The sequence below is a fragment of the Pistacia vera genome, unplaced genomic scaffold, assembly GCF_008641045.1.
Source record: "Pistacia vera cultivar Batoury unplaced genomic scaffold, PisVer_v2 Contig338, whole genome shotgun sequence".
In the NCBI taxonomy this organism is placed as follows: domain Eukaryota; kingdom Viridiplantae; phylum Streptophyta; class Magnoliopsida; order Sapindales; family Anacardiaceae; genus Pistacia; species Pistacia vera.
The window spans coordinates 38,421-54,739 of NW_022196155.1; the positions used below are offsets into that span (position 1 = coordinate 38,421).

At 37.4% G+C, this 16,319-nt stretch overlaps 1 pseudogene; it reads left to right on the forward strand.

Moving 5' to 3' along the window:
- The first annotated feature begins 5,020 nt into the window (after positions 1-5,020).
- On the forward strand, positions 5,021-6,188 carry LOC116138011 (annotated as a pseudogene).
- The last annotated feature ends 10,131 nt before the right edge of the window (positions 6,189-16,319 follow it).

Genomic DNA, 16,319 nt, shown 5'->3' on the forward strand with positions numbered 1-16,319 from the left:
TATTGGGCAACTTAGAAATTGGAGTGTATTGCTGATAGATATTTCGACAATGCGATCGTTGCCAGTTGTCGTAGCAATTTTTGCTGTGTCTTGTGGAGGTTGGTCTTGTGAAATATTCACAAGCAAAGCTGATATTCTGATTAATCATCATTAAACTATTAAAGTTAGTCAACTATTATCGACACATCTTGTTCCTTGAGCACTCAGTAAATTACATCTGTGTAAGAGACTCAGGCCACGGCCTTTGGCAACCATACCAGTGTGTATAACAACAATATTTGATTGCAGAATTAAGAGCCTTTCATCAAACGAAATTTCAAAGAACTCTTTCGGTCAGTGTTTCTATGTTATAAAATCTTCAATTCTGGGCTTCTTTACTTAGGTCAGTTATCTGTGATAGTGTTTATATGTTATAAAATCTTCAATTCTGGGCTTCTTTACTTAGGTCAGTTATCTGTGTTTTAGAACTCGAATGTTAAAAGCGATATTGAGAAAAACAAAAATCAATTTAGTTATTTGACTGAGCTTTTTTCGTGTTTTTGACAGGCGTCCATAGACTGGGAATGAAAATTTCAAATTTTATGCTAACATCGATAAGTAGTTGTGCATCAAACTCTCCAGCTAATCAAGAATGGCTACCTCACATGAAGTAGGGATGTGCCTGGGACTGGGCTCGTCCGGGTATATTTAAAAAATCCCAGCCTAGACATGAGAAAAACGGGTTTTAACACTCTGGCCGGGCCGAAAGCCTCAGGTTCAGTTGAACTAACAAGAGTCTATTTAAAGTTTTACTTGATATATGGGGGCTGGATGAAAATTTTTAGGGCCCTTTATAGTTTTACTTCATGAAAAGATTTTAGGGACTAAAAGATATTTATGAGTGTAATTCCACATGGCTAAGGATTGAATAGCCTAACCTCTTTTGAGATTCTATATTAAGCTAAAAACACAAGGTTGGATAGATGAACCTTCAGGTTAAGGTTAAAAAAATCGAAGGAGGTAACATCAAAGGTTTTGTTTAAACCCTAGAGATGATTCTTACTCTTTTAGAGTGAATGAAATGTGATGGTTGTCCCTCGTTTAATTGGGATTGGGGATGATAATATTTGGTGTTGTTCTTTTGGAATTAAATAAATATTAGGATATTACAATGAAAATTTGATTACAGTTGTAAAACAATAAAAGTACAAAAATTGTTGTAGTGAACCACTTGGTTTGTGGTTGGATGGCAGTTATCCAAAAGAGGTTTTGTGTTAGAGTCTTACTAAGTAATCATCTACCATATTTATGATTTATTTAGCCTAATCTATATTTTATGACGTATCTGACCTATTGGACTTGTAAGATATTCAATGAATTTTGAAGATAGTTGAGGTGTACATAACCTGGACCACACACCCATAGTTGTAGTGACCTAACATACTTTTTTTGGTGCAATTAAGGATGCGTCGCTGTTTTCCTTTTCCTGTTTCTACTACTAGTTTTAAGTTGTTGGTGAGCCAACCCACGACCTTTGTGTCTTTATTTTCCTGTTTCGATCATGAATTCTAAATTGTTGATAAGTTAACCCACGATCTTCTTACAAATAACGGACTCCAAGAAGAATCTTGTTGCAAACCTTGCGCAGCTATCATCAATCAAGGAAGACTAAAAGGAAAGCTTCGTGAAGTGGTTAGGTGTGAGAGTCAAAATCCAATAGGTTTGTGAAATTGAAGTGTTTGAGACAGTAAAAATAAAAGAATTTGAACCCAAGATGTGTTTAAGATCGAGGGTAAATGCTAAACCCGTTTGAAACCACTTTTGAAATAATGCAGAAAATCGATCTGTGTCTAGCTTAAGAAGCCAGATTAAGGTCTGCTGCGCAATAAAATCTGCAGTTATAAAGTTACGGGTTTCGTGATGTTCGTTTTGAAATATTTCATAAAAAACCATATCAGAGTAAAACATGATTTAAAGACAACAAAAGAATGACTTCAAGTAAATAAATAAATAAGGATTTTAATTCACGAAAATGTAGAATTTTTTTAGAATTCATATCGGAGTAAAACGACCATGCTTTTGAGTGGTACTCTTTTTGAAAAATTCGTCTTTGATTCATCTTTGGTGGGAATAGGTGAGGATCACGAAAGGAAGGCTAAAAAATATGATTTGACTTCCTCGCTGTTCTTATTTGTGCTCTGAAGACAGAAAAGGTTGTGATGTGTTTTGTTTGAAGTTTTCTCGCTACGAAAAATATAGTTGCCGGCTGGACGTGTTTGGAGGTGTTAAAGGGCTAATCTGTGAGGATAAAGGAGTTGTGGTGCTGTGAAAGGACGTTGTTTAAGAATGGAAATGAATTACGACTAGCGTGGGTGAAAGGATTTGCAGCAATAGTGTATGTATGAAGTCTCACGACCTTGCTTTCTCTTGGCTCTCAATAACAATGTTCTGAAACTCGACCCGGGGTGTCACCTGGCCAAAGGGTTGGGTTCCGGGTTGACTGGTTAAACCGGTTAAACCAGTGGTATCTGGAAAGCTTAAAATCTAGCAAACGTACTCATAAAAAATACATATTAGTCCCTATAGGTTTGAAATCTAGCAAATACACCCATACGACAGTTAGGTTTTTGCTTTTTGGCCAAATTTCGGCTGTCAAAATTCAATCCAACACATCAACCTAAACCATTAGCCTCTAATCTACAAAACTCCTCTGACCCTGGCACTTGGTAGCCCCCCGTTCGCTATTCGTGATTCATGTATACCTTAAGTTTTCTGGCCAAATTTCAGCTGATTCTAGCGGTAAATATTCAATCGGACACCACAACCTTAACCACCGGCCTCCACTATATAAAACTCCTCTAACCCTAACACTTGGTAGCCCCCCATTCGCCCGCTGTGACTTGTGCATACCTTGATTTTGTTGGCCAAATTCTGGTTGATTTTGGCATCTAAAATTCAATCCAATACCACCCTGTTGTGACTATTTTGTATGCTAGCAAGTGCACTAGTCGACAAGTAATATAATGATGAGTGAAGTATCGTATCCCACAAGGACTTATCGTAAACAAACATATAATTTAACTAATCCCAACTGTTATCTGAGATAGCGAAATTGGTGATGTGAATTTAAATTAAAATATTCACTAACTCATAACATTGTAAATTTTAACAGTCTAGTAACAGTTTATTAGGGGTGAACATGGATAAAGGATAGACCTGGAACTGACTGGTACCCTGACCGTCGGTTCTAGGTAAGAATAGGAACCGACCCTCATAGGATATGTTTCGGTTCTGAAAAATTGGAACCGAGAATTCTCGAGTCCAGTTCTGGTTCCTGTAGTGTTGGAACCAAAACTTACATTCGGGTACCCTGCTGGGAACCGGTTTAGGAACCAGGGGAGTATGTGTGAATTTTGTGAACAATCAGGGGTGTATTTGTAATTTTTAGGGTGTATTTATCATTTTTTAAATTAATAGGGGGTTATTAAATTTATAGGGTACCTGAGAAAGGAATTGAAACCTACATTTCAGGTTCCAGTTTCAGGAACCGAAGAACCGGAATAGTCGGTTTTAGTTCTTATTCCTTTTGCTAGGAACTGATCAGTTCTGGTTCCAGTTCCTAGCAATTTCGACGGGTACCCAGAACTGCTCACCCTTAGAGTTTATTAACGGCACGGGAATTTTTGTTATTATTGATACTTTAGAGAAATTTTTGTTATTATGTCATACTTCAGGAGGATTAATGTCATTAACTCAACTAAATATTTAAAAGTTCAAAATATAAAAAAATTAATAGATAGNGTAAATATTCAATCCGACACCACAAACCTTAACCACCGGCCTCCACTATATAAAACTCCTCTAACCCTAACACTTGGTAGCCCCCCATTCGCCCGCTGTGACTTGTGCATACCTTGATTTTGTTGGCCAAATTCTGGTTGATTTTGGCATCTAAAATTCAATCCAATACCACCCTGTTGTGACTATTTTGTATGCTAGCAAGTGCACTAGTCGACAAGTAATATAATGATGAGTGAAGTATCGTATCCCACAAGGACTTATCGTAAACAAACATATAATTTAACTAATCCCAACTGTTATCTGAGATAGCGAAATTGGTGATGTGAATTTAAATTAAAATATTCACTAACTCATAACATTGTAAATTTTAACAGTCTAGTAACAGTTTATTAGGGGTGAACATGGATAAAGGATAGACCTGGAACTGACTGGTACCCTGACCGTCGGTTCTAGGTAAGAATAGGAACCGACCCTCATAGGATATGTTTCGGTTCTGAAAAATTGGAACCGAGAATTCTCGAGTCCAGTTCTGGTTCCTGTAGTGTTGGAACCAAAACTTACATTCGGGTACCCTGCTGGGAACCGGTTTAGGAACCAGGGGAGTATGTGTGAATTTTGTGAACAATCAGGGGTGTATTTGTAATTTTTAGGGTGTATTTATCATTTTTTAAATTAATAGGGGGTTATTAAATTTATAGGGTACCTGAGAAAGGAATTGAAACCTACATTTCAGGTTCCAGTTTCAGGAACCGAAGAACCGGAATAGTCGGTTTTAGTTCTTATTCCTTTTGCTAGGAACTGATCAGTTCTGGTTCCAGTTCCTAGCAATTTCGACGGGTACCCAGAACTGCTCACCCTTAGAGTTTATTAACGGCACGGGAATTTTTGTTATTATTGATACTTTAGAGAAATTTTTGTTATTATGTCATACTTCAGGAGGATTAATGTCATTAACTCTACTAAATATTTAAAAGTTCAAAATATAAAAAAATTAATAGATAGTTGACATATAACTAATTTAATGTTATAATTAATAAGATAATTAGAATGGTTTTGATTTACTTTACTATATTGTTTTTACTGCTTTTTTTTTTTTTTTTTTTTAAATTTCAAGTGAAAAATTTTAAGATTGTGTTACATATTTATATTATATTTAATTTATTAACTTTTTAATTAATTATTCATGTGTAGAGTAATATGAGATATACAGCGTGATTTAAACGCACACGAAAATGTCGGCAAAAAAGGATCCAACGTAGTTACAGTTATCTCCAACGATCTTTTTTCTTAATCGTCGTCCACAACGGTACAACAAGCAAAACAATCCAACAGAAGCTGTAAACCTTGTTTTTTTTTTTTTTTCTTAGGTTTGAATGAATACTAATGGACACAACAACGAAAACCCAGAAAAAACTGCCAACACAACAACAACAGCAGCAAGGAAGCACAAAGGTTGTAGAGAAGAGAAAGCCAATATTTGTAAAAGTTGATCAACTGAAACCGGGAACCAAAGGTCACAATGTCATCATAAAATCGGAAACCGTTGTGCCAAAGGGCCTCTCCCAATCTCCGCCAAACTCGGATCGCTGAATGTCTTGTTGGTGATGAAACTGCCACCATCGTCTTCACTGCTCGTAATGACCAAGGTCCAAATTTCTCTCGATCTCTCTCTACATTTTGCATCATTTACAAGAGAAAAAAAATAATCTTTCTTGCGTTGTTTTGTCCAGAGACATTTTAAATGTGTTAATCTTAGTGATTAGGAAATTTTTGTTTAGAAAATCGTTCATTCATCTAGAATTGTATAAGATTTTGAAATTGTTTAGTATGGTAACTCATAGTTCCAGAAAGAAGCTCACGTTTGAAAACCCAAAAAAAAAAAAAAAAAAAAAAAAAATCATTGAGGTAAATTGCCATGCAATATTAGATTTTTAAAGGTTTTTCAACTGTATGCTTTTAATGTGTTGTTCTTGGTACAAGATGTTTCACATGCCTTTATCATCAATGCTTTTAGTATTACTGTTTAGGGTTTTTTTATCGTCAAACATCTAATTAATTAATGTCAAAGATGTAGTTTTCATATTTATGCTTTTTCGAAATAAAAATTCAGTGAACCATCCTACCTGCTAGATTCTATCGATGTATAATTCATATCAAGAAAGAATGTATTTTGCATAAATTTACCGATCTGATGTGTGATTACCAGTAATTTTCATAAGAATTATATGACAATGGTGGGTGTATATACTGGGTGCAGTTAACTTGATGAAACCAGAAACCACAGTAATTCCCCGGAATGCAAAGATTGACATGTTTAAGGGATCAATGAGGCTAGCGGTTGACAAATGGGGCTGCATGGAAGTCATTGAACTTGGCAATTTTGTACTTAAAATGTTAGAGTAGGTGCCCTAGAGCCAATCAATTGTTATAGACTTGACTCTTTGTAATAATATTTATTCATCAATAAAAAACATTTTATTCTATATCATGTAAGTCATATCTATATGTATTGATATATATCCTTAGGATGGTAGAACCGTGACGAATGTATTAAATGTTTCAAATCTTGATAGTGAGAACCCTATAATCACATATTATAGCTATTCTAGAAATATCCGTAGTCTCAGTATTATTCTGACCAAGGACACAGATAATTCAGTAAGGCTATCATAGTGTTGAACGACTCTGTCGAAAGACAGTGATTGATCTCACTTGTCAAGGTTGTTTGTCGACAACCTGGTGCAACACATGGGTGCTTGCTATAGGCAAGTTCACTGGACAGACCTACCAAAGGATTCCATATGGATGGTAACCCTAGTGCCTATGGAATAAATCTTTTAACGAATGGTGGTGCATGTGATCCTTAGACTTGAGATCACCAGAGCGCCTTGTGCACCAATTGATGTAGTTTGACACTAGTCCAATGTAATTCTATTCAGAGCTATTAATACGGTAGTGATTAACAACATCAAGGAGTGTATCAAGACTATGGTGGATCAACAAAGGATTCATCATTCAGGGGTACGGGAGAAGTTATCTCACTGTGCAATTCAGTAAATGGCAATGACACTAAATCTGTGGTCATAGTGGGATTGAGTTGTTGCTCAATCCAATTTATTTATCCTGTCATTGTCCAGTAACTGAATACAAAGATATCGGGAATCACTAAGATTGACACTATTTCTGTACCTCAGCCTTGATAAGATAATGTATGATGAAAGGATTTGATTGCACGGCAACCATATTGTTGATAGGTAGTTATTTCACTGAATCCGAATCTTTCGGGTGGCCATGATGCTTTGCCAGGGGCCAATCCTGATCTGTGTTTAGTGAGACGATTGATTGGTGTCAATTGCAAAACTACTCATTACCGATATGATGAGGAGCCTACGGGTCACACACATAAGGAGACAGTTTAAGGATTAATGTGTGAAAGGGGTATTTTTGTCTTTTAAGATGAAAGAGTATTTTGGTAATCTCACAGTGCAATTAAATTTGCTAAGGTTGTTACCTGTATTTAATATTAACATTAAAATTAAAATTAAAATTAGTGAGATTATATTTAAATATATGCGTGCATATATTTAAATGGATTATTATTATTAATTAAATGTTAATATATTATTAGTATATATTAATTGATTTTTTAATTGTAATAATAGTTAATTAAAATTTAAAATACCAGTTAAAGGGTATTTGGTTGCAAAGGTAGATTAGGGTTGGAGCCCATGGCTATTCCTTAGTGGAATAGAGTTTTAATTAAATTGCACTATATAAGTGCAACTTAAAAATCAAAACATAATAATTATTTTTCACTCAGCCAAAAACCCTAGCCTCCCTCACATTTTCACTAGAGAGAAAAGAGAGAATTTTTCTTGCAAAAATTCTGCTCATCATTATACTTAGAGCATTGATTTAATCTAGCAAATTAAATCATTGTTAGTAATCCTGTCTTCGTGTGGATCAACGTTCGTGCGATTCTGTTCTTGAATCGATAAGCGAAATCAAAGCCTTGAAGGAGCCTCCAAATGTATGTAAGTTTTTCAATCCTTGATTGGATTAATTTACATTGTACATAATTTTGTAATAACATGTAAGCAATTTAATCAATACCCGGATCTTAATTTTGTAATAACATGTAAGCAATTTAATCAATACCCGGATCTTGGTATAAAAGGGTGATTGATTTCCGATTTAATTATAATTTTTCCGCTGCCTTCTGGAGATCAATCACTAACAAAAGAAGATAACAATCTGTTATTTGGTGAGTATGAATTGGTGAATGTTTTTGAAGAATGATTGGAAATCAGCATTTTGATAACTCAACACAAGTATCACACATGTTGATTTGTTTAAGCTCTGTATTCCACTCCATGGGATATTTCTATTGAAAATTTTCTTTCATGGCCGCATTATTATACATCTTGTTCAGAAAGGAGTTTTTTCGTTTGAGAATTAATGTGTATGAGGCTTGTGTGAAAAATATGGTCATTTTGTCATATGATCAAATGTTGAGCCTATAGTCGGAAAGTAAGATATGGCCCATAGTAAATTCTGTACTTGTAGATTCACATAATGAAGATAGAATCTGATCCAAATCCAACCAATTTGCAACAACAAACAACACAAAAATATGCCCTAAACTCAAGCTTAAATTCGGCCAAACACAAATGGAGGCAATGTCACACTTACTTGCAATTTTAGGTTAAGACAAGAATCAACACTTCAAGCATAAAGGAATTCTACACCAGCTTGAATCGATTCACCACCAAATCTCCTTGCCAAGACTTGGATAAAGAAATCTCAATAAGAACACAAAGTTCTCTTAATGGTTAAACCAAGTTTTTGATATTTCATGAACTAACTTTTACAAGGAGAATAGTTGCCTTTATATAGGCAATTACAAGGTTAAAAGTGTAATCAACAATTACAATACAAGAAAATGAAAATAATAAAAAGTACACAAAATAATACAAGCCTTCCATTCAAAAATTAAGGCCAATCCATTTAATGCAAAAGGGGCATGAATCCCTAATTCTAAGGTTCATGTCTTTAACCACCCCATTAGTTGAAAAAACTCACTTTATTAGCCCAAAACTTGATCAAGATCCTAATCAAGTCTACTAATAAGGGTGTGAGAGATGGGCCTTGAAGATCTTGCAAATGGATCCAATAAGGGTTCAGGGACTTTCCCCTTTGGAATGAGAATTGGGCCGAATGGGTTCACTTCAACACTTGGGCTTCTCTCTTGGTGGACTTGAGCTTCCTTGTTGGGCTTGGACTTGGAATGGTTTGGGCCGAAGTGCTGGGCTCTTCTCCCCTTGGAACTTGCTTGGGCTGAATCTCCTCCAATGCTTTCCACACTCCACAATCCAAGTGTTTTAGGACTTGGAATGAAACTCTTTGATTCAACCGAATTAGCAAGTGTTTTAGGACTTGTAATTCCTTGTCCACTCATGTTACAAGTGTTTTAGGACTTGTAAACGTATCACCTCCTCGGGTTGAGAAGGATTTGCCCAAATCCAAATCGTCCTCCAAGTATGGGTTAGATCCTACATTGAAGGTGGCCGAGACTCCCCCATACACTAGGCAACTCCACTTCATAAGCATTATCATTTACCCTCTCAACAATCTCAAAAGGTCCATCAGCCCTAGGAGCTAATTTACTCTTCCTCTACTGGAAACCTCTCCTTTCTCAAGTGAATCCAAACTAAACCCCGGTTGGAAAAACTTATTTTTCTATGCTTGTTTGCCCTATTCTTGATCTTTTCATTTGATTTTTCTATTTGAGCTCTCACAGTTTCATGGGTTTCTTATTTGTTTCAACTTCTCATTAGCATTCACACTCAGCTCAAATTAAGGGGTAGGGAAGTGGATCAAAAGGGATAAGTGGGTTTACTCCATAAAACACCTCAAAGGAGTTGGACTTGTTGTAGACTAGGACTCCTTGTAGGTAAATTAGCATGTGCAATTGCAAATCCCAATCCTTAAATGCTTACTCACTAACTCCTTAGGACATTACCCAACACTTATTCACCACTTCGGTTTGACCATCGGTTTGAGGTGGGTGTGAGGTGTTAACATTAATTTTGTCCCTAGTCTACCCCATAAACTTCTCCAAAAATGACTCAAGAATTTTGTATCCCTATCCGAGACAATGGTCCTCGGAATGCCATGAAGTCTCACCCACTTCTCTAAAGAACAATTCGGCAATTTTGGAGGGTCCTGCGTGGTATGGCATGATATGAAATGGGCCATTTTTGAGAACCTATAACCACTACCAGATGGAATTTTTCCTCTTTGTGTCCTAGGCAATGCAAGCACAAAATCCATGCTAAGTCCTCCAAGGGTGCTCGGCTATGGGTAAGGGTAGGTATGGTCTGACCTTGAATTGACTCTTGACTCTTTGACATGATCCACACCTTCTAATAAAGGCTTGAACATCCCCTAAAATTTTAGGCCAATAAAAATATTCCTTGAGGTTTCTAAAGTCTTAGTAACCCCAAAATGGCCTGCAACCACCACTATGGCTTCCTCATATTTAGTTCTCTAAACTACCCTTAGGGACACATAATCTTCTACCCTGAACAAGTACCCATCCATGCATAATATAATTTTCAAAACCAGGTTTCCCACATTCAGTTATGCATGTTTTCATCTCCAAATCTTCCTCATAACACAATTTCATTAATTCAAAACCTAGAACTCTAGAATCAGTAAAGAAAGTAAGACTACCTTCTAGAGAGTGCATCGGCACAACATGTGTGATCCTTGTTTGTAATTCAGCACAAAGAAAAGGATTAGATGAACTCAACCCATTCAGCATATCTTGTGTTGGTTTACGCTGCCCATTGATGAACCTCAAAGCTTGGTGGTCTGAATGGAGGACAATTGTTTCGGCCGAAGGTAGTGACTCCAATGGTCAAGTGCTCTCATTAGCATAAAACTCCTTATCATAAGTGCTATACTTCCTCCTTGAATCACTAAGCTTCTCACTAAAGTATGCTATTGGCCTCTTGGATTGATTCAAAACTGCCCAATGCCAACACCACTTGCATCGCATTCTACTTCAAACACTTGGTTGAAATCGGGTAGGGCAAGGATGGGAGCTTCACACAACTTCTTTTTAATCAAATTAAAAGCTTCATTTGTTGCCTTAGTCCACTCAAAAGATCCTTCTTCAAACATTCAGTTATGGGAGCCATAATGGGACTAAATTAGGGAAAACCTATGGTAGAAAGAAGCTAAACCATGAAAACTCCTAACTTCCGTATGAACCAGGTTTAGGCCAATTATGAGGATTCTAATTGGATTGATCTACCTTAATTCCTTCTTGAAACTACATAACCCAGAAACACCAATTGTCTCATAAATAGCTCACATTTTTCAAGCTTAGCATACAACTTCTTTGCCTCAACAATTCAAGCACTAAGCTAAGGTGTTCTACATGACTATCTCACAAGTACTATAATCAATATATCATCAAAATACACAACCACAAATTTTCCAATGAAAGGTTTGAGTACCTCATTCATTAACCTCATGAAGGTGCTTGGTGCATTGGAAAGGCTGAAAGGCATCAACCCATTCATACAATCCTCCCTTGGTCTTGAATGCCGTTTTCCATTCATCTCCCTTCTCATTCTAATCTGACGGTAACCACTTCTTAGATCAATTTTTGAGAAGATGGTTGCACCATGAAGCTCATCCAACATGTCATCTAACCGTGGAATGGGATACCTATACTTGATAGTTATCCGATTGATGGCCTGACTATCAATACACACCGGTAAGTGCCATCCTTCTTGGGTACAAGCAAGGCTAGAACTGAACAAGGGCTCAGCTTTCTCTCACAAACCCCATGGAAATCAACTCCTCAACTGTCTTTGAAGCTCTCTTGACTCTTTGGGATTGCACCTATATGCTGGCCTATTGGGAAGAGGGGCACCGGGATCCAAATCAAGTGATGGTTCTATTCCCCTAAGTGGTGGCAACCCCTTGGTAACTCACTAGGAAAAACATCCAAATTCATCCAAGAGATGGTGAACTTTGGGTGAAATTCAGGTTGCTCTCTCTCTTGGTTTGTCTCGGCTATAAGAAGGGCAATGAGAGGTTTGTGTTTTAGGAAAGCTTTTTCTAATTGGGTGCTATTTAGGAAGAGGGTTTTACGGGTTGGTGCCTTGGATGGTGTTTGGAAGAGTGTTTGGGAAGTTGTTTGTGTGGGAGCTTGGATAATGGCTTGGGTGGGGGCTAAGGGTGCAAGGTAATAGACTTCTTGTTGAGCTTGAATGAGTATGTATTCTTGCGGCCATCATGGATCACTCTCTATCCTATTGCCATGGCCTTCCAAGTAAAAGATGACAAGCATCCATGGGAATGATATCACAAGTACCTCATCCGAATAGCTCCTCCCAATGGAGAATGGTACACTACTGCTTAACTATTGTATGGTGTCTCCATTGCTCAACCATTGTAGCTTGTACGGGTGAGAATGATCCACAACCAACAGCCCCAATTTCTCCACAAGTTTAGTGGAAGCAACATTGGTACAACCCCCACTATCATTGATCATTGAACAAACTTTTCCTGATAGTGCACCTTGTATGGAACAAGTTCTCCCTTTGGTTCTCTTGGGGGTTTACTTGAGTATGCAGCAATTTCTTGAGCATAAGCGTCTCTCCACTATCAGCTTCCTCAATAACCTCATTCTTACTCTATCTACTTCCTCTTCTTCACTAGAATCCCTTTGACAAGCATCATAATCTTATTTATCTCTAAGAGTCATAACTCTTCGGTTTGGACAATTTGCTTGGAAGTGCCCATAACCTTGACACTTGAAACACTTCTTGTTCTTAAATCAGGCCGTGGAGCATCATTCTTCATAAAACCTGTTTTCTCCTTTGGTGTTTCATTGGCTTTGTTCTTATCATAAGCCGTAGGTGCCATATACGGTTTGGTGTAGGAGGTGAACCCCTTTGGTAGTTACTTTCCTTAAAGAGTTTCTTGGGGCCAAGGCTTCATGCTCTTAATTGTTTTTCAATCCTTGTGGACAGCTTGCAAACATCCCCAAAGGAATGGTAAGCTTGCAACTCAAGCTTGTATGCAATGTCCTTACTCAAACCGCCGATGAACCTTGCAATTGTATGCTCTTTCTTTCGGGAAATCACTTCTCAACATAACCCTTCAAACTGATATACTCCTCAACTTTTCTATCTCCTTGCTTCAAATTATAGAGCTAAATAAAGGTCTTGTTTGTGATTATCGGGCAAGAATCTTTCTTCAACACTCTCTTCAATTTCTCCCATGATCTAATTCTGTTCCTTCTCTTTCTCTCTTCTTCCTTGAATTTTCTGTAATGCCCCACTGAGGTACGTAGCTAACGTTTCTTTTTTTGCTCTTATTTGAGTTGGTTTATTAGTATTTAGTTTGGTTGACCTTGATTGATGTGGTGTGTTGAATACTTGCCCTGAAATTGGTTGAAATAGAAGAAGTTCAGTATTCATTCTTCGCCGGGGCGAAGAAGAATCTTCGCTGCGGCGAAGAGGTGTTGAAGCCACGGGAAGCTGCTGGACGTTTCGCCGCGGTGACAGAATCTTCCTCGCCGCGGTGACGTGCAACCAAAATGTTTGTTAAGTTTTAGATATTTTCTTCCCTAAGGGCAATTTGACATTCTACCCCTTTTTAGCAGGGAGTAAAATGTAAGGAATTTTCATGGAGAATATGTTGTTAGGGGGTGTGTTTGTAATGAATCAAAGGATATAGATGGAATTCCCAAAGAGAGTAAGGGCAAAATGGGAATGCTTGTGTATAAAGTTCATTAAAAAGGAATTAAGTCATTGCAAACCCTTCATTCTTCTTCCCCATCGCCACTCCCTCTTTTGCTTCCTCTCAATTTCTTCTTTCTCTGTTCAAGGAGTTTTAAAGGGCTTTTGTGAGTGATTGGGTGGTAGAAATCAATCTAAGGCATCCTAAGGTAAGGATTCTTGCTTTGGTTGTGAAGTTTTATGAGTTTTGAAAATACTGAATATTGAGGGTTTTTGTTCATTTGTTTAAGAGTAGAGAAAAAAGTCAAGCAAACCAAGTGAAAGGAGAGTTAGTGAAATCTCTCCATAACAAAGTAAGTAAATCCCAACCCAAATTGAGATTTGAGAATTTTCTGATTTGGTTTTTGATAGCAATTATGTATGTATGTTATATACATGTTATTGAGTCTTAAATGGAGATTACCAGTGCTTTGTGATGGTTTATACATTTCAAATATAAGAAGTGAGATGTGGTTGGAAAGGTAGTTTGAGATGGAATTGAAGGATATTGAGAAATCCTTTTGGAAGTGTCTTTCTTTGGCAGGATTTATGGCTTTGTGAGGGAGTTTCTCCCCATTTGGATAGTTAGAGAAAGACTTAGAATATTGTTATAGTAGAATTTATTATGCACTTGAGTTGTTTGATGAAATGCCTAATAGATGTTTAGTATGAGTAGTGAACCTTAATTCTTGCAACAGCATGTTGGCATTTCATAAGTGCATTAGTGGAGATGAACCATCATAGGCATTATTGTGCATTAAGAAGTGACCTAAGAAAGAGTAGAGAACTTTGTGGATGCAACTACTCTAAGAGTAGAGAGAATAGAAAGTGCTAGAGTAGAGTGAATGAGAAGAGTATTAGAAATGGGTCGATGCTTTGTGATCATCACCCGACAGTTAGAGATAGGGTTGATGTGCTTTGTGATATCACCCGATAGCTATTAGAAATGGGTTGATACTTTGTTGATCACACCCGATAGTTATCAAAACGGTGGGGATGCTTTGTGATCATCACCCGGTTAGTGATTAGAAAGGGGTTGATGCTTTGTGATCATCACCCGACATATTATAAGTGGGTTGATGCTTTGTGATCATCACCCGACAGTGATTAGGAACGGGTTAGTGCTTTGTGATTGTCACCCGAAAGTCATGAGGAACGGGTAGGTGCTTTGTGGTCTCTACCCGATAGTTACAAAAACCGGGTATGTGCTTCGTGATCCCCACTCGGTATACAGAAACAGGTTGGTGCTGTGTGAACTCCACCTGACAGTCATGAAGAGTGAGATGGTCCTGTGTGAACGCCATCAGCCGTACCTCCGGTAAGATGAGGCCATGGCGTTTAGTGAAACAGAAACAGAAGTAGTGTAAGGAAAGAATTAGAGAATACATACGGGGATAAATAGATAGAGGGTTTTACTTACTGAGCATTATTTTGTGCTCACCCCGTTATTTTCCTTTGTGGATAGGATCTAGGTGATGATGCAGTCAGAGGGGCGTCGGCAAGTGAGGAGCAATATCAATACTGTTCCCCCTATTTTTGTCTTTTAAAATGGCTTTTTGTAAATGACGCTCTTTGTGTATAAAAGACGTATACTATAATAAAAAGAAAAGTTTTGGGCTCATTTTCTATTGTTATTATGCATGCATTGTACTAGTTTACAGCAGTTGTTACATTTTCCCAACACAGGAGGCATACTCCTTGAACTTTAATATGGCTTTACACTTCTTTTCATCATTGTAGCCCTTAAATTCAAATACCTGCTAAATCTCATGCACCAATCAATGAAGTCATTTGGGTAAGACTTCCATTAATTTGGGTAAGTCTACTTTAAGACCCCTATCATCATCAAACCTTCTCCTCTTAGGCACTTCGGATTCACTAAATGATATTACTATCTCCTAGGTTTTTCAATACAATGGTGTCCTAAGGATGGTTCGTTGGTGGTTGTGGACGACCATCCCGTGGGGGTGGTTGTGGGTTTCCTCAAAAGTGGGTTTGGGTTGTGAAAGGTTGGCAATGTCTTTAGACATGTTAACCATCAACTCCATCATGCTTGAAATATTTCTTTTTACTTCATCAAGTTCTTCTTGAATTTTTTGCTGGCACTTTCCCATGGTGTGGGGGTGGAATTGGGGAGGAAGGGGACTTGTTTGCCATGAGAATTTTGAAAATTTAGCTACTGTGAACAGTAACTCCGGATGAACAGTAACTTTTGAATGTTAAAGAAAATGGAAAATGGGAGGGAAAGGTCAAGTGTATGAGTTTTGGTGATTTGGTTAAGTGTAAGTATTCTGTGAATAGTATTTTATGAATAGTGTTTTTGGATTAGGCTAAGGAATGGTGTTTATGGAGATGATATTAGGTTAGTTAATTGTTTAGGGTTTAGGGTTGTGTTTAGGGTTTTAGGGTTTGGGTTAAGGGTTAAGGTTTGGTTAAGGTGTTGTGTTGGTTGTGAAGGAATGGGTTGAGTTGACTTTGGAGGGAATGTGTTAGGGTTTGGGTGAGGTGGCAATCGGTTTGGTTAGAAGGGAACAAGGTGTAAGGGATTTAGCTTGGGAATAGTGTTTGATGAGAGAAAAAATTGTTCAATCAGTTGTAACAAGAGAAATTTTGAAAACACTTAGGTCAAAGAACTCCAAATCCGGCAATGTAGACTCCAAAATCCGGCCAACTTCATTCAATCAATCCTACTCCATTCAACCTAAGCTCTGATACCAATGATCCAAATCCAACCAA